This window comes from Gopherus flavomarginatus, chromosome 4 (genome assembly GCF_025201925.1).
Source record: "Gopherus flavomarginatus isolate rGopFla2 chromosome 4, rGopFla2.mat.asm, whole genome shotgun sequence".
Lineage (NCBI taxonomy): Eukaryota > Metazoa > Chordata > Testudines > Testudinidae > Gopherus > Gopherus flavomarginatus.
The window spans coordinates 208,414,357-208,436,763 of NC_066620.1; the positions used below are offsets into that span (position 1 = coordinate 208,414,357).

At 46.9% G+C, this 22,407-nt stretch overlaps 1 protein-coding gene across 2 annotated transcripts in view; it reads right to left on the reverse strand.

Annotated features, from left to right (window-relative positions):
• The window catches only part of GATA4 (GATA binding protein 4), a 41,288-nt gene that overhangs the window by 13,111 nt on the left and 5,770 nt on the right, over nt 1–22,407 (reverse strand). The window lies entirely within an intron of this gene.

Below are 22,407 nucleotides of genomic sequence, written 5' to 3' on the forward strand. Positions count from 1 at the left end.
ATCTGAGAAGTAGTCTGGGACCCCCAGTGGCCCACAGACCACAGGTTGAAAACCAAGGTAGTAGGTTGTAAAACCAGGCTGTAAAACTACCCAGAGAGGTGCAAACTGAGGCCCTCTCTTTTCATCAAAGCCCCGCTGCTCATGTAGGCCCAGATCTAAAGCCCACTGAAGTCAATGTAAGGAAACCCAGGGATGCTGGACTGGGCTCATCAAGGCTACACATGAAAACAACATACACCTATTGAGGGTGCAAAGGCTTCATTGTCACATGTAAATCAGGAAGACACTTGCACGAGTAAACATCCAGCTCTGCATGCAAGCACTAGACCCACATGCACAATGGATGCACAGGTAATACGCTACCTGTTTACTGACACCAGACTCATCATCCAGAATTGACCCTGTGACTCTCAGCATAGCAAAACAGGCCTCTACCACCTGGAGTAAAGGAGACCTTCCCCAAGAACAAGAACAAGAAAATAGCAGGATGCCATAGTGAGTGGAGTGAGCCACTAGAGGGCAACATGATCACATGCATTAGGTCAGTATACTGCACAGGGTTGTTTTTAGCCAGTTTCACAGAAGTACCCACGTGGAAAAATCTGGCCCAGGACGTCTGCTTATAAAATATGTTCCTGGAAATTTGGAGATGCTAAAGAGACTCTTCCTCAAGCACTGCAGCCCTAAGACAGCTATGGGAGAGTAAGCTGGACTCTCTTCCGCTTTGGCAGTTACATGCTTAGTGCATAAAATCATCGCTCTGATAATGGCGTAAGAGACGGATCACATCCTGATTTTCAGATTGCAGGTTGAGCTTGCAGTGCTGGGCTCTGCGTGTTACACCTTCCACTCTGGGCCCAATCCACAGAGGAGCAGCATCTGTCAGAGCTCCTTAGTGTGAGCTCCAGAGACGAAAGCTTTGAGCTCCAGAATGAAGTCCCCCAGTTCAATCTCTACAGCTGACCAAGGTTATGCCAGGGGGACTGTGCCCGCTACTTGAATGGAGCTCCTCAGAGTGAAATTCCGCTGGAGCTCAAAAGACAGGCTTTGTAGCTAGTGGGTCTAACAGACCCATGTCATCCTTGGATAGGGTCACAAATAGCAAGTGTGAAAAATCAGGGCACTTTTTTTCTCAGGGGGTGGGGGGACATAGTTTCATATAAGATAAAGCCCCTAATATCAGGACAGTCCTGATAATATTGGGATGCCTGGTCACCCTGTCCTTGAATCAGGCATAGAGGGGAATTAGAGAGGTACATGTGCAGATAACAAATAACAGTGCAAACCCTTCCTCAGCATAAAGAGGTGTAATTCCATTGAAATCAAGGACAAATTCAGTGCAATTCTCTTTGACTTGGTAAAATGAGAACATCTGAGGTGAGCATTCATGGGACAGAAATATCTAAGCCGCCAAAATGGCAACGCATCCCGGATGTTAACCCATACGGAGGATAACAGCCTACGACTGCTGTCAGTTTGCGGAGTTACTCCTTTAGCTAACGGATTATCCTCTTTCAGAGTGCTTTGGCGCAGCCTCAGCTGAAGATACAACCCATATGGGGTGGGGGAGTTGTTACAAAATCATTCCTGCAGGCTCACTTCCCTGATTATAACTGAAGGAACGAGATTGCTTGGCTCTCAGTCTAAACATAGAAACTATGTAGACCCCGTAGAATGTAGCTGCAGCATTTGTTCCTTGAGCCTCGATAGAATGATAACAAAAAAAGGAGAAGTGGAGGGGGGAGGGAAAAAACAGTGCAGCTCAGTTTGTCCTGGGTTTGCAGCACACAACTCAGCCACTCTTGGAGGTGTCAGTCCTCTGGGGTTTCTCATGCAGAAACACGTTACATGGTGTGTACTGCAGTACAGAGACAGAATATACATAAGGTCCAGGCCAGTGTTGATAAAAGCGCATTTTTGGAAGCTGTTCAGGCTAGGCCATGCCAAACAGAAGCTGCTGCAGAAGTGGCCTGTTCAGTATTGTACTGCAGATCCTAGGAACCCCGCCATGCAACACGGGCTTTGTTATAGCTGTGTGATCTCTGGGACCCTAACAGATCTCTCCATAGACATCTCAGAGACAAGCCCGTTGAGAATAACAGTTTTCATCAGGGGAACCCATCTCCCACTCCATGCCCACGGCGGATTCGTTGGTGTCCCACTCCTTTCACTGCAGATCCCGGCTGCAGTGTCTACAACTGAAGTCAGGAGAAAATGGGATTCTAGCATAAAGACCTGATCCAAAGCACATGAAAATCAACAGGAGTCGTGCCGGGGATTTCAGTAGGCTGTGAATGCTTAAGGGCATTATGGATTTTGCAGTTTCATTTTGAGTCTTGTGAAATGTTGTGTTTTATTTCAATCCCCAACTCCTGGAGACATGTTATAAGAATCTCAGCATTCCTTTGGAAAAAAATAGAAAGACTCTAACCCACATGCTTGGGCGAAAAAGCTTGAAAGCAGAAGGCAAAGAAAAAGAAACATCTTTTATTTTTAGAAACCATCATGAGTTTTATGCCAATCTCATTATTTTCTAGGCCTGACTCATGATTTTGGAATGCACAGGGTAGCCATAAGAACGGCCACACTGGGTCAGACCAAGGGTCCATCTAGCCCAGTATCCTGTCTTCTGACAGTGGCCAATGCCAGGTGCCCCAGGGGGAATGAACAGAACAGGTAATCCTCAAGTGATCCATCCCGTCGCCCATTCCCAGCTTCTGGAAAACAGAGGTTAGGGACACCATCCCTGCCAATCCTCGCAATATAGTGATTATAATGCCTTCTTTATCTCCTTACAATTAGTTGAGTCTCAACCAAACCACAGATCAAAAAGTCTTGTTTGAAAAGCAAAGGCACTAGAGCAGCTGGTTAGGAAACGAGTTTTTCCCTGTGAAAAATCTCAACAAAATCAAAAATTTCCTCTGATTTTTGAGTGGGTTTCAATGAAAGCCCCAACATTTTCAAAAGAAATGAAAATTTTTGCACACAAAGTTTTATTTTGTCAAAAGGCCAATTTGCTTTGAAAAAAAGTTTCAGTTAATACATTTTCCACATGCTCCAAAGAAAAATGGGTAAACCAGGGCTGGTCTAAAATTGTAACTCAAAACTTTTTCCAGTGGAAAACTATGTTTTTAACAAAACAAAAGGTGCATGTGAAGTGTCTGCTTTCCTAGACATTTTTAATTGTTTTTAATCAGAAAACCAAAAATTGAAAGTTGCTGGCCAAAAGTCAAAAAGATTTTCTCTGGGGTCTTTTTTTGTTTGTTTTCAGTCAAAAACAGGAAAAAAAACTGGCTGAAAACAAATTTTTCAGGGTTTTGGATTTCTGAAAAAAAGTCAACATTTTCTGCTAAAATCTTTGACAACAATTTTTTTTACTAATTTTTGTCAGAATTTTCTGTAGAAAAACACCCAAACATTTTCCACCCAGCTCTACTGTCAAGTATGTCTCATTACTATCGGTCTGAGGTCTATTGTCAGGCACAACGTTGTGAAACTTCTTTTCACTAAATTCTTTCCCTTCCTAGTCCCCATTTCTCTGTATTCATTTCTCACTCCACCTATGCTCTGCTGTGTTTCTCCACCTTTCCTTCCCCCCACTGGAGTTTTTCATTCCCTCCTATCTGCTCTGTTTCTCACAGTCTCTCTCCTTTTCCTTAGTGAAACACGAACATAAGAGCACTGCGATCAATCCTTCTCCCTTATCATGGTCAAGTGGGTTTAACCTGCCTCACCCATTAAAGATAATGGCCAGCATCCTCAAAAGTGGGTGCCTAAAGTTAACCCACTAAGACGGACTGGTCACAAATCATTTCCAGCAGAACAATGGGGTTTTGCTTATATTTAAATGTTTGCAGAAAGTGAATTCAAAAGAATTCAATTTCTCATCAGAAAACCAAAAAATTTTCAGTTTCCATCAATTTTTGGTGGAATATGTTCATTCTGGGGATTTTCGGTTTGATAAAAAGTTGAAATTTTCTACTGAAAATGTTGACAAACATGGTTTGCTTTCATCTAAATCTTCCTGTAGGGGAAAAAACAAACAAACAAACAAACAAACAAACTAAACCATTTCCCATTCAGCTCTACACCTAAACCCATAGTTTGGTATCTCAGAATGCTGATCATCCATAGCTCCTGGTGACTTGCAGATGCTCATTACTTCTGAAAATCAGACCATTAATATTACCCAGCTGTTTCGGGGGCATGCAGATGTCTCTAACAGAATGCTGATCTCCAAGGTGAGTGTGACAAGATCACACTGCCCAAGGAGGAAATGCACAGCCAGGAGTTGAAGGTGAAGTTTGCAAGGTATAATAATCTCATCACAATCTCATCCAGCACTACAGACCTGTCTGAGGAGAGACTGCTAACGTTCCTCATCAGGAAGAGAGCCTCCTTCTTCTCCAGGGCATACTTTATGTTGCTGAAATCCTTTTAACAGGAATCAGAAATGGGCCATTTTCATTACCACTACGAACAGTTATTTTTCTCTCCTGCTGACAAAAGCTCATCTTAATTGATCACTCTCCTTATAATGTGTATGGTGACACCCATTGTTTCATGTTCCGTGTGCATATATATATCTTCCTTCTATATTTTCCACTACATGCATCCGATGAAGTGGGCTGCAGCCCACGAAAGCTTATGCTATAATAAATTTGTTAGTCTCTAAGGTGCCACAAGTACTCCTGTTCTCTTTAACAGGAATGCTCCCTAGGAGGGCTTCTTCACACAGTATAAACTGATATAGAACAGGAGTCTTGAGCTCTGATATGTCTAGTTTAGTCTTTGGCACGGTCTCGTTATCCTAGTGGTGAATTAGAAGGCGCGAGACTGGATGTCTTTATACAACAAGGCCTAGCTCAACCACATCCAGCTGAGCTTGATGCAGGAATGACTGTGTGGAGTTCTCTGGCCTGTGTTGTACTGGAGACAGGCTGGATACCATAATGGACCCTTTTGCCTGTAACAGTCCAGGAATCTACAAAAGAAGGAGCACCTAACTTCTTAATGACTCCAGCCTCACTACCCCTTCCCTTCTTGGGAGCTCTTCACTGGCTTCCTGGTTCTTACTACATCGGACAAAGCTTCGTCTCCTTGCCCTATGTACTGTAACAGTGCCTTCGGCCATGTCTCTGCTCTCAGGTCCTCTCACTGCCCCTCTTGCTCTGCTCAGGGACACTGGAGGAAAGGCTGGATGGAGTCCTCTGGTCTGTGCTCTGCAGCAGGTCAGACTCGATGATCATAAAGCTGCCTTCTGGCCTTATGATCTATATGAAGCCTTCTGTGAAGAGCTGGGCCTTCATCTCTCTCTGCCTCAGCGCCCCTCTCCCCTCATGGGGATAATACCTCCGCTCCGAGCGGGGTGGTTTGTGAGGATGTAGCCATCGGCGTTGGAGAGATCTGCTCAGACACGACTGTGTGCCAGAGAAAAGCCTATTCACCATGCTAAGAACCTGCGCGCGGTGACTGCAAACAGCCAGGACAGCCGGGTTCGCCAGGACACCAGGACTGCAGCGCCAGACGGATCTGGTCGGGTTTGGTTTTCCGACTGTTCTGCTCGTTCTGTTTTGCCTTTTCATCAATAACGAGGAATAAGTAGCATCAGCCTCTGGAGGCTCCCTGTGGAAGGCGCCTGAGTAAGTGCTTCCATGGCTTTAAATCCAGTCATTATGAGCCCTTTTGACACTTATTCTTTCCCCCCACCTTGTACTAGCAGCCTGGAAAGGAAACATTTAGTCAGACAGCAAATTGCCTGAACTGTTCCCGCAGGGAGCCAGAACAATGGGAGTGGAGGGAAGGGCTCCTCCAGTCACACTCAGGGCAACAATTCCCCTTTCACTGAGCCGCTGGAGAGCGAAGATTTATGGGTCTATAATGTGACCTCTTTATTACCCTTCACGCCAGGTCCTTCTGTGGAGATTTACGCCCTGCCCAGAGCCAGGCACAGCAAATGGCAGCTTGGGAGGGGATTACGTTTGCCCAGGGCCGGCGCTACCATTTAGGCAGCCTAGGCAATCGCCGAGGGCGTCAGGATTATTTGGGAGGCGGCATTTTGCCGGAGGGGAGGGGGGGCAGCAGGCGGCTCGGCTCCGGTGGAGCTGCCGCAGGCATGCCTGTGGACGGTCGGCTGCTCGTGCGGCTCCGGTGGACCTCCCGCGGCAGCTCCACCGGAGCCACGGACCAACAGACCCTCTGCAGGAATGACTGCGGCAGCTCCACCGGAGCCGTGGGATCAGCATGGGGAGCGGCGAAATGGCCGGGCGCCTAGGGCACGAGAAACCCTAGCGCTGGTCCTGCATTTGCCAGGGAAAGGTTCAGGCCACCATTTACGAGAGAAACAAAGGCAGAAGCCTCTGACTGGAATGGCCTCCCTCTCCTCTCAGAACTCACTGCTTCTACCACCCCTCTCCCTGATCAACACCTCCACTGCATCATCACACGTTACACCTGAACCCCTTCCCCTGCTCTTTGGCCACTGTGTTAGGTCTGACTTGGGGCTGGACCTGACTGGCGCTGGCACTTCGAATTCCCATCAAAGTCTCAAGGAGTCAAGGGCACCCGGCAGCACCTCAGAGGAGGCTCCCAGTACCTCACAGCACTGGGTCTTGAGAGTGTAAACTGCTAGGGACCGAGGCAGAGTTTAACATGAAACAGCCTGGTCTAGTGGTTAAGGAGCTGGCCAAAGAACCAAGTGAACTGGGGGCTGGATCTGGCTTGAACAATGAGCTGCTGCGTGACCTTGGATGAGTCTTTCCCCTCTTGCCTGTTGTTTAGTCAGACTACACGGTCCTCAGGCTGGGAAAGGTCTTTCTGTATGATGCAATGGGCCCCCAGTGTCATGTGGAGCCTCTGCGTGCTTCCATAAGCTATCTCAGTGCTTTTCAACCTTTTTTCATTTGCGGACCTCTAAAAGATTTTGAATGAAGGTGCAGACCCTTTTGGAAATCTTAGTCATATCTGCAGACCCCAAGGGGTCTGTGGACCACAGGTTGAAAACCACTGATCTAATCTCAGGAAAAAATTTTCTTTAGGGGGTGGGAGTGAGGGGGGCAGGTTTAGAAGGAAAGGTCATTGCTCAGATACAGATCACTCAGGGTCCATGCTCTCACAGAGCAGTACCTTACCAGCACGTGGTCTCACCGAAATCAAGAGCACTGCTCAGAGTAAGGTGCTACTCACCAGGCAAAATGGACCCAGTTCAACGGTTGGGCAGACGGTCCCATGCACCTATAGTGACAAGGATGTCAGTGGTCCCTGGGAGGTCCTGAGTGGTGGTGGGTGACTGCACAGGTCTATATTTGATTGTGGGGGACTATTACCATTTAAAGGAAAGACTTCTTTGAAATAAAGACAAATAATAATCCAGGAAGCTACATATTCCTGTCCAATGTTACAATCATTCCCAAACCAATCCTTTGTTTCTTTTAAGTTTAAAAAACCTACGTTTTGGGCCTTGAAGGGGTTGTCTTTGGGGACTGAACATGAGATCTCTGGAGCTAAAAGCATGAGCTAAAGAAGAAGAGCCAGGGGTGGCTAGTGGACTAGCTCAGGACCTGGGATTCAAAGCTGTGTCCCACCACACACGTCCTGTGTGACCTTGGGCAAATGACTTAGTCTCTCTGTGACTCAGTTTCCGACCAGTACAATGGAGATAACAGCACTTCTATAACTATGTTAAAGATCGTGCGGTGCTCAGATAGTGTCGTAATACAAATACCTAAAAGAGAGCGACAAGGTCCATTAGGTCAAATGCAGTAGCAGACTTATAAGCCTCTTCATATGAGCTGGCCACTAGAGGGGGACAAAGATCCTTGCTATGTTATTTTGGATGGGACATATCTGAACCAGTTTATTCAACTCTGACAGCTCTTACCCTCCCCTTCTGCCTGTTATCTTCACCCCCTTTGATTTGCCCAGTGGAAATGGGTTTCCATTAATACAGCCCTGGAGTTCTGTTTACAGATGGAAGGAAATTTAATATCAACATTTCCCCCTAAAAAAGTGTCTTGTCAGTTCACTGAAGCACCTCCACAAAGGAGACACTATCCGTCACGCATAGCCGGGCACTTACCGGCTTTAAACAGAGCGTGAGAGCAGTTCTTCCTCCAGAGAAACTGCCTTTCCTAAACCAATTTGTTATGATAAGAGGTGAGAGCGGCACGCTCGTGTATACACGAGTCCCAGATGGACTCTTAGAGGAGTCTCACTTCCACGAGTGGACACTGGCTTTAAAATGCAGGCCCAGAGTACGCCGCATGGGAATTAAGGCAGGCACGAGACTCCTGCCATACAGCAGATGAGATCTGAGCTGGGGAGTGGAGCACAGGGACATCTGGAAAAGCAGGCAAACTCCAGGATCACATTCAAAAATCATGAGCCAGGTCCCACATATCATGATTAGCTTAAAAATCATTTTTATTTTTTTTAAACTAATACATTTGGAGTTCTTTATATTTGCCTTCTTGTGTCTGAACCTTTGGGTTCATGTTTTCAAGCTTTTCACTGCAACCACAAGGACTCAAGACTCACTTTGTTTCTTGAAATAAGAGCTGAGAGTCTCATGTAATCACATGACTCCAGGAGCTGGGGCTTTAAGAAAAAACACCAAATAGCACGGGGCACATGAGGACAATCACAAGGAGTTGGAAGCACTGGTCATCCCGTTAATGCTACAGAGCTGAGTTGCGGAGCACACCAGAGGATAAGTGGGAAAGCTGCGAAGTAGAACATGGTGGTAGGATTATTTTTGTTTTAAATAGGAATGAGGGCAGCAGAACATGGCTGATCAGACTCCACTCCTACCCTTCTTTCTCCACTCTTTTCTGCTTAGATTTTATTTTCTTTAACATTTAAAGGGCCACCGGCAACACACAAAATACGATTGAGCAAGACTTATGACCAACAGAAATGTTCTGAGGATTTATTTTTAAAGGGCCACCATCAACTTGAAAATCACATTTCCATCAAGTGCCCCTAAAGCAAGTAGAACCAAAAGCGACTCAAGAAAGTAGCGTTTTTCTCCATTGTTTCATGATTTACTTTGTGTAGCTGACAGCACTTAGACAATTCACACTCGTGCACTATGCTTTTGTGAGCATAAGTGGAACATACGTGATCCCTGGGCCTGTGTGCTGTTCTCGGAATAGCAGGGGAATAGTTATAAATATATCACATGGATTTATTGCCTGTTTGGTTTTTTTTGTTTTGAAAAATTGCCAGCAAACATGAACATTGTCCTCAATTCTACAGTCGGCCTGCCTGGGGTCGGAGCTAGCAGATCCAGTTACAGAATGGTGTTCCTTGTCTCATAGAATCCCTGTCAATATCTGGGGATTTAATCTCATGTAAAAAGCCTTGTTACAAAAGATTTTTAACAAATGTCTGAACCCCGTCCTGAAAATATGTTGCGTTTTTTTCTCATTTGACTTATTTGCGTTGGAAATACATCTGACCCAGACTCTGGCATGTGAGTTATTTGATCTGATAGAATAAAAAGAACCTACATATTTGCTTATAAAATATTCAGACTATGATCTCGTTCTAACATTAAATCACTTTATAAGAGTTTTTTTTTTTAAATCACTGTTTCCCTCAGTATCACAAGTTTCAAAATCCTACAGCAAATCTGTGGCCACCCAAAGCTTCACAGTTCTTATGCTAACTTCATGGCCTAAAACCTGGATTCCCAGCTCCACAAAGCACAGATCTTTACAACTTGACCTTTATCTACAAACAGCGTAAGGCCTACGACACACACGTGAGCAGTACTGATTCCATCCAGCAGAGGGCAATGGTACACACACACACACACACACACACACACACACACACACACACACACACACACACACACCTGAGCTATCCCTCCCCACACACATACACAAAAATTCCTTTCAATAATGGACATTGCCAGGGTGCAACAGAAAATGGAGGATGAAGCAATCAATCAGGTGACAGGGATTTGATCATTGAAATCTGCATGCAATGTGGTGTGCTAAGGAGGGCAGGGTGGCTTGGGATTCAGGAGACATTAGTTCAATGTCTGGTTCTACCAGAGCCTTTCTGCTAATGGGTAAATCATTTAATCTCTCCATGACTCAGTTTCCCTCCACCCCTGTAATACGGGGATACTAGCACTCCTCTGGTCTTGCAACAGTGTTGTGAGAATATACTAATGTCTTCGAGGGGCTCAGACATGGGCGGTGGGTGAACCACTGGTTGCGGGAGGCTAGCCCCTGTCCAGCCCTCCCCCCCCCCCGCCTGAGGACCTGACCCCTTTCCCCCGCTGAAGCCCCCCCGTCCCCACAGCTGCCTGCCCCCTTCCCCACCCCCAGCCCTGGAGCACCGGGCAGGAGGGCGACGCATTCCCCCCCTCACAGCCTCAGTGCCAGGGCAGGCAGCCCAAGTGTCTCTACCCCCACTCCCCAGCAATGGGTGGCCCCAGCCACCGCAAGTCCTGGCCACCCTAGCCCCAGCACGCCTCCCTAAAGAGCAGCCTGCCTGGGCTGGGGCAAAGCGTAAGCAGGAGGGGACTTCAGGGAGGAGCGTGGTCGGGGCGGCACAGCCTCCCCCAGCCTATCCGATGCACCGCCCATGTGCTCAGATGCTGTGGTGACGGGGCCATGTAGACAGAGAAGTGTGAAGAGACAATCAGTGGGTGGAATGCCCCAAATACTGGAGCTCTTTTAAAACACCCATATTGAAGGAGAAGCCTCCTCCTTCTGCCCAAAACAAGCGGAACCATGTTAGGTGCAAACAGGCTCAGGTGTGCGTGTCTAGAGCGGTTACAGCTAGTGCAGGCCAGAGGACGACAATTCCATTTCGCGGCAACTTTCGAGGTTTTGAAATTTGTCCCCCACGTGCATGAAAACCCACCCTTTCAGCAACTGCGTGTTAGCTCAGCAGTGAGGGCACCGGCCTAAAGGAGACCCAGCTGGAAGACCCTGCCTGCCCTGATTCAGAGCAGAGTTCTTCATCCCAGCTCGCTCTGATGCCTGCAGAGCAGGGACGTGAGCATGGATCTCCCACATCCCACATTGGCGACAATGGTCCAACCAGTTCGCCTCGCTCACACGTGCGGTGGCACAGCTGCCCCTCAGCATTTCCCCCACCAGGACCATCTATACCTGCTGTGCTCCCAGCAGTGCATTCTGGGGAAAAACTGGGCAGCTGCTGATGTCAGGGGCAAAGGAGCGCAGTGCTTTTTGGGAGGGTCTCTTGCACAATCCTGAGGAGGGGTCAGAAGGGACCACATGTTACCACCTTTGGTGTCGCTCCTGCTAACACTTAGGCCTTGCCTACACTTGCCAGGAATGATAAACCGGCGAGGCTACTGGCAAACCTGCCTAGCGGAGACACAGTTTATACCAGCAAGAGTGCTTCGGCCAGTCCCCCAAATGGAATAATCTGTACCGGCAAAGGCACTATTTTTGCTGGCATAACTGCGTCTGCACTGTGGCTTTTTGCCAACACTGCTATGTCGGCGCGGGGTTAATTTGTTCACATTCCTAGCCAGCACAGCTGTGCTGGTTCTATTTTCTAGTGTAGATCCGGCAGCGTGCAGATGAGCAATTTGACATGGGCGATGTGTCTGGATCTGGACCTGAACTTCACAGCTTGGTTCCAGGTCTAGTTATGGTCAGATGAAGGTTTCTTAATCTACCAGGACAAGAAATGGAAGGAAGCTATAGGCCAGATTCTGAAGTAAATACATGGCCGACAGTGGAGCTATGCTGGTTTACATCAGTGGAAGATAGGGTCCTAAGCATCCAAGTAACTGCTGTATCAGTCCCTCTCCACATTTACAACCTGTTATATGTCCTGGGGAACATCCTACTCTTAAGGCCATGTCTACACTAGCGATCTTACAGCGGTACAGCTGCACCGATGCAGGTACACCGCTGTAAGCTCTCTAGTGCAGCCACTCTAAGCCGACAGGATAGCTCTCTCCTGTCGACTTAATTAATCCTCCCCCAACGAGTGGCGGAAGCTATGTCGGTGGAAGTGCACTGTCCACACCAGTGCTTAGGTTAGTGTAATTTACATTGCTCCAGGGCTGGCTAATTCACACCCCCGAATGACAGAAGTTATACAACATAAGTGGTAGTGTAGACATAAACTACCCCACTTTTCTAGATGTTTCTGATCCTGCTCATAGATTTAGCTTCATCTTTATTTTTACACTCACACACACACACACACACACACACACACACACACACACACACACACACACACACACACACACACACACACGATTTTTAATCTGTTACACATCTAGGATCCTTGCAGCCAATATGCAGGTTTTTTGCAGGTTTGCATGCTTTTAAAACGAATCCTGGATTAAGCTGTTTGCTGGTTTGCCAGGACCTTCACAGGAAATGGGGTCAGAGCCATGACATCAGAGTTCAGGGGTGAGCGTCACAGGAATGTTCCTAGAAATGCTTCCCTTCCATCCAACAGGAAACAGCATTGGCACCATTTTCCTCCCTGAGTTATCTCCATGGTATAAATGGAAATTGGCTGTCAGAGGTTCCCCTCGGCTTAAGTGTCGTTTGGTCCGGGGATTTAAGGGCAGGGGTGGAACAGAAAAACAATTCCTACAACCCCCCATCTGCAGTGAGGGGTACGGAAAGGGATGGCCAGAAAACGTGGGATTTCTAATACCCTCCGGTGCTGTGTTCCTCGGCCCAGGAACAAGCTCATTGAGTGAGGGCTGCTATGCATTATTCCTTTACAAAGGAATTAAGATGCTACGGTTTAAAACCACCCTGGCACTAGCAAGGCCTACGCACCACTCCCGGTTACGCCCTGATTAGAAGGCATAGGTAGGATTTCAGTGGTGCATAGGCCCCGTGCTAGCCCTCTGCCTGTGGTGGGGGGAGGGATTTCACCCTGAAAAAGGCAGCCAGGAACGGAAAGTTGTAACGAATAAATCAGCACAAAAGAGCATTCACATTCCATTTGAAATAGAAAGGGAGAATGTGATTAGCCAGCCCCTCCCACTCCCTCAACCAGGGGACAGCACCCCCTGTTGGGATCTGAGGGCAAAAACAGCCCTCAGCTTCCTACAGGCGGCAGTCCCTTTGGGTTTGGCTACACTTGCAGCCGTACAGCGCTGCTGCAGGAGTGCTCCCGCGGCAGCGCTTTGAAGTGCGAGTGTGGTCGCAGCACCAGCGCTGGGAGAGAGCTCTCCCAGCGCTGCACGTACTCCACCTCCCCATGGGGATTAGCTTGCAGCGCTGGGAGCCGCGCGCCCAGCGCTGGGGCACTGTTTACACTGGTGCTTTGCAGCGCTGTATCTTGCAGCGCTCAGGGGGGTGTTTTTTTTCACACCCCTGAGCGAGAAAGTTGCAGCGCTGTAAAGCACCAGTGTAGCCCAGGCCTTTGTCTCCTAGCCAAAGAGGCCTCCATACCATCCCACAGCCAAACTATTGCTGGAGTCATCCTGGGTATCAGGTTACACAGTCAGTCTAAGTGCTGGGGGGCAGCCCTGGGGAGAGATATGCAAAGGAGGCATTTACAGCCTCTTGATCACTGGGCCAGTTCAGTGCCGGCCTCATCCCCAGAGCAATTTCGAGCAGCCTAACGGCTGTTCTAGACCCTGCCAGTTGCCAGTGGCCCTGAGAGATCATTAGCAGGCACACAACCCCTACAGATAGGGAACTGAGGCATAGAGAGGTTAAGAGACTTGCCCAAGGTCAGACAGGGAGTCTGCAGCACAGCCCAGGAAAGAAATCCAGACCTCCCGAGTCCCAGCACAGTGTCTGGGGACCAAACTTCGGCTGGCTAGGTGTTTTTCCTCTGTACGGTCTGTGACCGAATCATCCTAAATGCCCTGATTCTACAAGCCAGGCACCAGTTCCTGTGGTCACTCGGGGCAAGGTGTGGTCCACAGCGCCCAAAACAGAGACCTGACACAGACACAGCAAGGGGCGGGGCAAAAGAAAGAGGAGAGAGATCACAGAAGAGCTCAGACTCCATGGCTACTGGTACCCTGGTAGGTCCTACACCACTCTGGAAGTGTGTCCAAACAGTCAGGGAGGGAAGAAAGAAAGAAAGAAAGAAAGTCGAGGCACCACCAGTGATTTCCATGGCTGTCCCACTGAATCCCAGCCTTCACAGGACATACCCTGCGGGGTCCCCGGAAGGGCTGTTGCCAATCTGTGATTAGATTAGCTGGATAGTGCTGCTCTCTGGGGTGGGGTGAAGAGGGAGGATCTGCTAATTCCCCTCCAGCCATCCCAGGCCTCAGAGAGATGGGCGAGTAAAAATAGAAAGGAGGGGAGGAAAGAATTGAAGGGACTTGTGGGGCCAATAGAGCTGAAGGGTAGGGGAACACCCAGGAATAACCTTGCTGGGAACTCCTAGCAGATTATCACTGACCCTGTTCACACTGTTATCTATACAGCTGAGGGCCCTTCTAAATATATCTGGCCTGAGGCTGAGTTACTCAGTTCCTGCACGTGGGCAGGGATAGAGGGAAGAGGGGAAGGTGGCTTTAAAATTACATCTGCACTCCCTGTAATCTGGGACTGTGCAGGGGCCTCCCTTGATCCACATGTAAGTCAGAGCAGCCTCAGGGCTGCTCTAACTGCCTGGTTACTTCTACACTGCAGCTGAGAGCGAACCTCCCAGCCTGGCTGGGCAGACTCATACTGGTTGTGCTTGAGCTAGGGCACTAAAAAGAGCAGCATGGATGTTGCGGCTCCGGCCTGGACTCGGGCTAGCCAACCGAGCTTGGATCTAGGGGGCCGGGTTGGCATGAGAGCCCGAGCTGCTGCCCAAGCCAGCCACACTTCTATTCTTAATGTGCCAGCTCAAGCCCTGCTAGCGGGGGTGGGGTCTGTCCACACCCAGGCTGGCAGCCTTTGTGCCAGCTCTGTCAGAGCAGGGGAGGCCGATCTGGCAAGGATTCTTGCAGGGCAGGCTGTTTGCACCTATTGTGTGGCTCTTTTACTCTGACAGGGTAGCATCCAGAAGCCCTAGAGTGAGAACCAGCCCCATTGTGCCCCTCCCATGTTATGCTCTCCCCTGCTGTGACTAATCCTCCTTCCACTCTTACCTCTAGAATTCAGCACAGGGGTCGCATACAGAGTCCTTTGGGTACTGTAAACCAAGTAATCATATGACCTACTCCCTCTCTGAGCACACGCACCGGAAGGGCTTCTCCCAGTATCTGCACACACCATCAGGGAAAGCAGTCTCAGGCTCCAGTTACTACACAGCCGGCTGGCGTATCTCCTCATCATTATTAGAGCATCACTGGGACTATGCACGTGAGTAAAGCAAGCCAGATCTGGACCCAAAATCATTGGTTGGACCCATACATATTTAATGCCTTTTTAACTGTTTGCCCTGATCTTGCACAAACATAATTAAGCACATGCTTAGATTTATGCACAGTGAGTAGCAGCCCCACTGCATGAAATCTTAGCCCCACTGAAGTCAATAGGAGTTTTGCCATTGACTTGATTTCGCCCATTGAATTTAATGGGATTATTCACAATGCGTAAAGATAAGCATGTACTTTAAACCTTTGCAAGATCAGGGCCCATCTGTGGAAAACAGCACTTTGAATCTCTGGATGGAAGATCTGATAAATAATGAGAATTATGACGGTTGTATTCTTTCTATATTATTCCATTACCAAAATGACGCTGTCCATGAGGCAAATCGTATTGTCCTGACACAGAACGTGATTGGCCCCTGTCACTAACGACCCTTTACATCGCTGGAAATTGAATTCTTCTTTCACTATTTGTGCCGTTTCTTTCCTTTCTTGTCTCTCGCTCAGCTTGGACAATGCAGCTAGCCTGGGGTTTTTTTCACGAGTTTCACCCAAGTGGCCCTCTTCCTGTTTGGCTTCCAACCCCTGCAGGGGAAGGTTTCTGTGCAAAGATCTTAAAACCATTGGTACAGAGCTTACCCTTTTTTGTTGTTTTTTTTATGAAACACGCTCTTGGGGATTCGACCCCTTGAGGGTCTCTCTCTGAGGGTCCAACCCTGCAACCCTTACTCAGCCGACGAATCCTTGTGCAAGTGAAAAGTCTTATTGACTCATGTCAGACCTGCAGGATCATGGGGCCAGATTCTGGTTTCTGGTGTCACACTGGTGAATATCTTTAAAGGAAGGATTCTGAAAACAGCCCAGGACAACTCAGGTCAGACTCTAGCATATATATATATATATATATATATCTCTTTGTTTTCCCTAATTCTTTTCATCATCCCAAATATGCTCGGTTTGTGCTTTTTGCCCCCTGTTCCCTGGATAACCTCTAATAATTCTCTTTTCCAGCCTTTTTTGTTGTTCTGAACATTGGGTCACTCCCCTGCACTGGGAGGGGGTGGGGAAGAGAGAGAGAGAGAAAGATTTTCACAGTAACTGATTAAATATCTGAACAGGTCAATTCAGACCTTGACAAGCACCCAGCCAATAAACCTGCAGGTACCAAAACTTATCAGAGGAAAATATAACTTGCAGTTTTTCTAACCCAATTGATTGGACTTTTATCTAAAATAACAGACATTATAAGATAGGAAATAGCTTGAGATAAGGAACAAAATCGAGTAGTCTTGAATCAGATCGGATTGCGGACAGGTTCACACTCCCACACCAGCCCTGGATGGATCAATGAAAGTTTCTTGGCATTGTCCTCTCCGGTTTTGAAACGCTGCTAAAGTCGGGTGAACTTTGAGACTTCAGCGTTTATTCTGCGATTATAATTAACCTGCTCCCCACTCACTATTGATTAGCCCTGACTGGAGGTGACAAAGTTTGACTGGATGGCTCAGAAATGGAAATGGTTGGGGATGAGTGGAAGAGCCGAGAGAGGAGGCTGACCCTGGCTCAGGCAGAACACCCACAGACTGGAGTTCAGCAGGCAGAGCTGACTACAGAGGGAGTGTGAGATTGGGACTGCTCTGCTAGGCAAATGGAATGACTTCTACATTAACGTGGGGCCATAACCATTCTGCGACTCACACAAAGCTTTAGGGCCAGAACCCTCAATTGCTATTTATCACTATAACTTCCCTGGATCTGCAGCGGGTGTAAATCTTCCTAGTTCCACTGGCATGGGCTGATCTAGCAACAGGCAAAGCGGGCAGCTGCCTTGGGTGGCAGATTCTGCCTGGGGCAGCTGGGCCAAACCTGAGTGATGCTGCAACCCCAGGTGCTACGTATATTTGGCCGGGATGCCAGACTGGACAGCTCATTGTCCTGAGCAGCCTCTGTCCATTGGAGCCTCCCGTGTTGCAATGACTCCATGAATGAGAGTTAACTTGAAGTGCGTGGAGCAGAGCTCACTGACCGCATCTGAAGATCAGCCCCATATCTTTTAAAACACATAGCGCAAGGGCTGAATTCTGAGGCACACAGTGAAGGGCTCTGCTTTGGGCATGGGTTTGCTGGAGAAAACTCTCAGCACTGACCAACCTGGATATCAAGACAGCCAGGCTGCAGCGGCTGCTGCAGGGTAAAGGGAGGAGTGACACCCACATTCGGCCATGCTCCCCTCATGCATGTCGTCACTGAGCATTCCCAACACATCCCCAATCCCTCCTGCGCAGAGAGCGCCTCCCCCAGACAGCTGGGGGCAAGCCTGGTTCCTTGAATAGTAGGAACATATTTAGCACCTTACATGCCCCGGGCTCAAGATTTGGGGCTTAGTTCACAGTGTTTTTTCAGAACTGTCAGTCCAGGACATTCAAAAATCATGAGCCCAGCCTTCTAAAAATCACGAGATTAGCTTAAAAATCGTGAGATTTAAAAATAATAATAAATGTTGGGTTCTTTTTAATTAATTCTTAATTTAATTTTAAATTTTGGGTTTTGAGGGTTTAGGGCTCCTGTTTTCAAGCCTTCCTCTGCCACCGGGAGGGCTAGAAGTTTACTAATTTTTTTCCCAAAGAAAGCTTGGATAGTCTCACACAATAACATGACTCCAGGAGCTGGGGCTTTCAGAAACACCACCAAATCTCACAACAAGTTGGCAACAGCATAGGGGAGGAAAGTGAAGACGCAGTCAGCGAGGGGGAAGCCTTTCAAATGATATTTGAAAATACATGGAGAGGTGATGAGCTGACAATACACATGGGCTGTTTTACAAGGCAGGAGCTGCAGGCAGGACTGTGCACTGGGAGTGAAGATTGAGGTAAGATAATGATATTGGCTACGCCTACACTACCGCGGTAAGTCAACCTATGCTACGCAACTCCAGCTACTTGAATAACGTAGCTTTAGGTCGCGTTACTGCGGGGTCTACATTGCGGAGGGTCGACGGGAGAAAATCTGTCAATTTACCTTTCTCTTCTTGTTGGGAGTAGAGTACAGAGGTTGACCGGAGAGCGATCTGCAGTTGATTTGGGGAGTCTTTACTAGACCCACAAAATCGACCACCAGTGGATCGATCTCAGAGCGTCGATTCCCGCTGTAGTCTCTTGTCTGATACTCAGATTGGAAGCTCTTTGGGCCAGGGACCATCTTTTGGTCTGTGTTTGTACAGCACCTAGTACCGTGGGGTGCTGGTCCATGACTAGGGCTCCTAGGGGCTACCGCAAAACAAATACTACTACCGCTAATAATAAGACACATCAGAGAAGAGGTTTGTGCCAGACAAATGGAAGGGGGAGATGAATGAGTAAAAAAGCAACCGACTGATTCTTACCAGCAGTTGTATGATCTCCCCTAAAGTGTTTTAGGGGTGACGCCAACTTCTACTTACTGGGGGTTACGAGAAAAGATTCCCTTGGGGCAGGTTATTCTGTTGCACCATCTGGCATTGACCCTGGTGGAGACGCAATATTGGTCCCTAGCTCTGATCCTGTCTGGACATTGTTATCTTCCTGTGTAAAGGGGGAACCTTCACTTTTCCTTTCTGTGAAAGATTTTCTAACACACAGACACACTTTCCTACCCACACAAAGAGTAACATCAGATCCACTTCGTTCCAATACGGGGAGGGACCATCCTGATCAAATTTTGCTGATATGCCACCAAACCCCCAAACCCCTCTATGTGGCAACCAATCAACTTGATTAGAAATTACCGAAAGTTCCATTAACTGTAGTCTTGGGATTTGTGTGCTGAGACTCAACTAATTTTAGGTCTTCATTCATTTTGCAGAGGATTGTTTTCCTCTGCATCCCAGTTCCTCCTCCCCCAACATCTTATATCGCCCTGATCCTGCTTCTCTTCTAGTCCATAACCAACCCTACTTTGATTTCAGTGGGAACCATTTCATCTCAGAACAAAGCTGGCTAGATTGTCTAACGCAGCTCTCTGCTTAGACTTTTGTGCGTAGATCAAGCCTATTTGAAGTAATACAGAATGACGCTGCAGAGTCAACCATCTTTAAAAACCTCAGTGCAAATTTCTGCAAAATATGTCTTCGCTGCCCTCAGACACTGCCTAAAACAGCACTTTAAAAACAAAGAATTCTTAAGTTCTGAAGTTTGGAATCCTCAAAGCTGGATAAGGGTGCTGGATACCCCGCTTTGAAAATATCAGCCTCAATCTTTATTGCAGTGTGCTCCCATTAAAAGCCCTGGTGTCTGAGTTCTATGCATGAGGAAGTTCAACACTGCCGAACTGTATTTAAAGGAATAATAATAACAGAAAGAACTTCTTGTTTCAAAATATAAGATACAAAGGAACTGTCAGCGGTTCAGTAAATCAGTTCTGGTTCAGGAATGTCTTCTCTAAGGGCTAGATCCTCCTCACACAGGTTACAAGAAATTCCCACTGACTTAAGTGGACCAAGGGAGTCCATGAAATGTCATTCCTCTGTGTGTAAATGCCGACAGGCTTTTGTTACAATGCACTGGGCCTTCAAAATTTTCCACCGTGTCGCTGCACAAATGGAAATCGCAGTGCTACTTCTAGTGGCAACAACATCAGGAATTTCATGGAGTATTTAATGGCAATTGCACCTTGCACGATCTAACCATTTTCAACACACATTTTTTTTTTTTAAATAAAAGACCTTAGTTAAATGTGATCACAAATAATTATTTTTAATTTGTCATTTGAGGCTGGGCAAATTTACAACTACCAAGGGCCACACTGACTTAGCACGCCATAAAGATTCGCTCGCGGGGAGTGTAGCTTCAGTTTCATTATGCCTGGAATAATATGCTGAATGCTTAATAGCTCATTGTCAGGTAGTTTAGTTCCAAAATGTAGGTTTTCTACATAAAAAAGACCAGACACAACCTATGATTAAATATTTTTTCATGATTTTTTTTAAATTTCACAGTTTGAGATGCATGGTTTTGTATTGTCTTAAAATTCCACAATTTAAGTTGAACTTTGTGATCCTTTTAAAAAACAGACTTCAGTCAAAACATTTGCTTTGTTCTTTAAGCATGCAAACTACAAGAGATTACCAGGGCGAGACTGACCCCCGAATAGCAAGTGAAACCGACTAGTTTAGCGGCCCAGTACTGTATGCTCAGGACACCCGTCTCCAGCCTAGTTCACGGTGCGCACAAGGGCTACAGATCCCTAATTTTGTTTTTCAACAGGATGAGAGATGGAAAGAACAAGCCCAGTCCCACACACACACCTCTCAACCTTCCGGTGCCCAAATGTAGGATGTAAAACGTCCAAAGATCCAAAATGAAGGACACACAAAAAATTATCCCCGCAGAATCCACATAGGGTTGTGAGCTTCTTTCCTTCAGTGCAACTAACACAGTCTAACCGCAGTGCAATAAGCCTACTTTTCTCATGTCACACTTTCAGCAATGAAATGACAAGGGACACGAGATCTGTATGGATTGCAGGGAACTTTGGGATTAAACTAAGTGCCGGTCCCAGGAAATGAGCTATTGTCCTGCTGTCGTATGCAGGCAAAGCTCTTCTTGGAGTCAGTTGGAATTCTGCTTGCATGAAGGCTGCAGGATTATTTCTCCCTAAAATCCTAATTCTGCAATCAGATGCAGCCTCTGTGCACGCAGATCTGATTGCTTACATTGGAGCCTGTTAGGAGTTTTATTTATTTGCTTCCATTTTAATAATTTATTAATGTAATGGGTTTAATTTCTTCAGTGTGAAACATCTCTGTTTCAATATATCTAGCACACAGTGGGGTCCTAATCTGGACCAGGACTGGTGAATACAACCATAATTATATTCTTCTTGTTCTTAAAGAGGGTGTTTTTTTTTAAACCTGTCATTTTCATGTGAACTGGTGTCCACTTTAAAAAAGATTCTTTATTTTACAGCGATCAATCTTGAATGTGTTTTATTCAACCCTGGAAGAGAATGTTATCCATTCCAACAGCCAAACTGTGGAGCTCTTATCCCTGTTGTCACTTAGGCCTGGTCTACACTTAAAATTGAAAACCTCACATCCCCTAGTGACACAGCTCTGATGGCAAAATCCCCAGTGTAGATGCAGCGATACCAACAGAAGAATGCTTCAGCTGGCATTGCTAACTGCGTTCAAGCAGGCCGTGTTCCTATTCTGGCACAAAGCTCCTGTAGGCTCACGTTGCGTCTACACTAGGGAGCTATGCTGGTATAGGATCTGTAGTGTAGCCGTAACTTTACTCTCATGAGTCGCATTTGTATAATAAGTGCTCACCCACCTGGGGTAGGGCTCAGCAACTTGGCCCCCAAGTTAGCTAAGAACATACCCTTTATCCTAGTGAAGATGCACCCGAAGTTTTGGGAGAGCAATGTCACTCTAGCTGTATCTAAGGTTTGTGAGGAGGCACCTGCATACAGCAGGATAGTCTTTCACGACTGAAGAGCTCACAAGTGCAAGATCTGAGCCTGCTTGGACAAATAGTCCTGTTTACTTCGGGCGAAATCCTGGCCCCATTGCAGCCCCCTTGCTTTCAACAGAGCTAGGATTCCTCCGCGTCACCGGGAATGAACTAGGAATACAGGATCAGACCTGGGACATTTCTTTTGATAAACCTCCTGCAATTAACAGAAGCTCAATCACAGGATTTTATTCTCTTTTCCCAAAAAGATGGAAACAAATGATAAAAAGACAAACAAATTCATGTCCCAGTGATCCATTTTTTAAAAGGCCTCTCAATATTACTGTAACTAAAGTAATCTGCACAAAGACTTGTGTCTACAGCAAGCTAATTTTATCTTTTAAACTAAAGTATTAGATGTAATGCCCTTCACCCTTTATCTTCAGATTTTATTGGTTTACACAAACAACTCATTACAACTTATAATATAACGTAGGCTACGTTCTGATGTCGTTTTATGCAACATTTTGGTCTCTATATTAATAAATAATAACAACAAATGTATTACTGACTTATTTAAAGTTTGTAGAAAACCACTGTTCTGGGATTTTGGGGATGAAAGAATATTTATGTATCTGGGCTAAATCCTTCTCCCTCTTTGCCCAATTCTGTCCTTTATTAGGC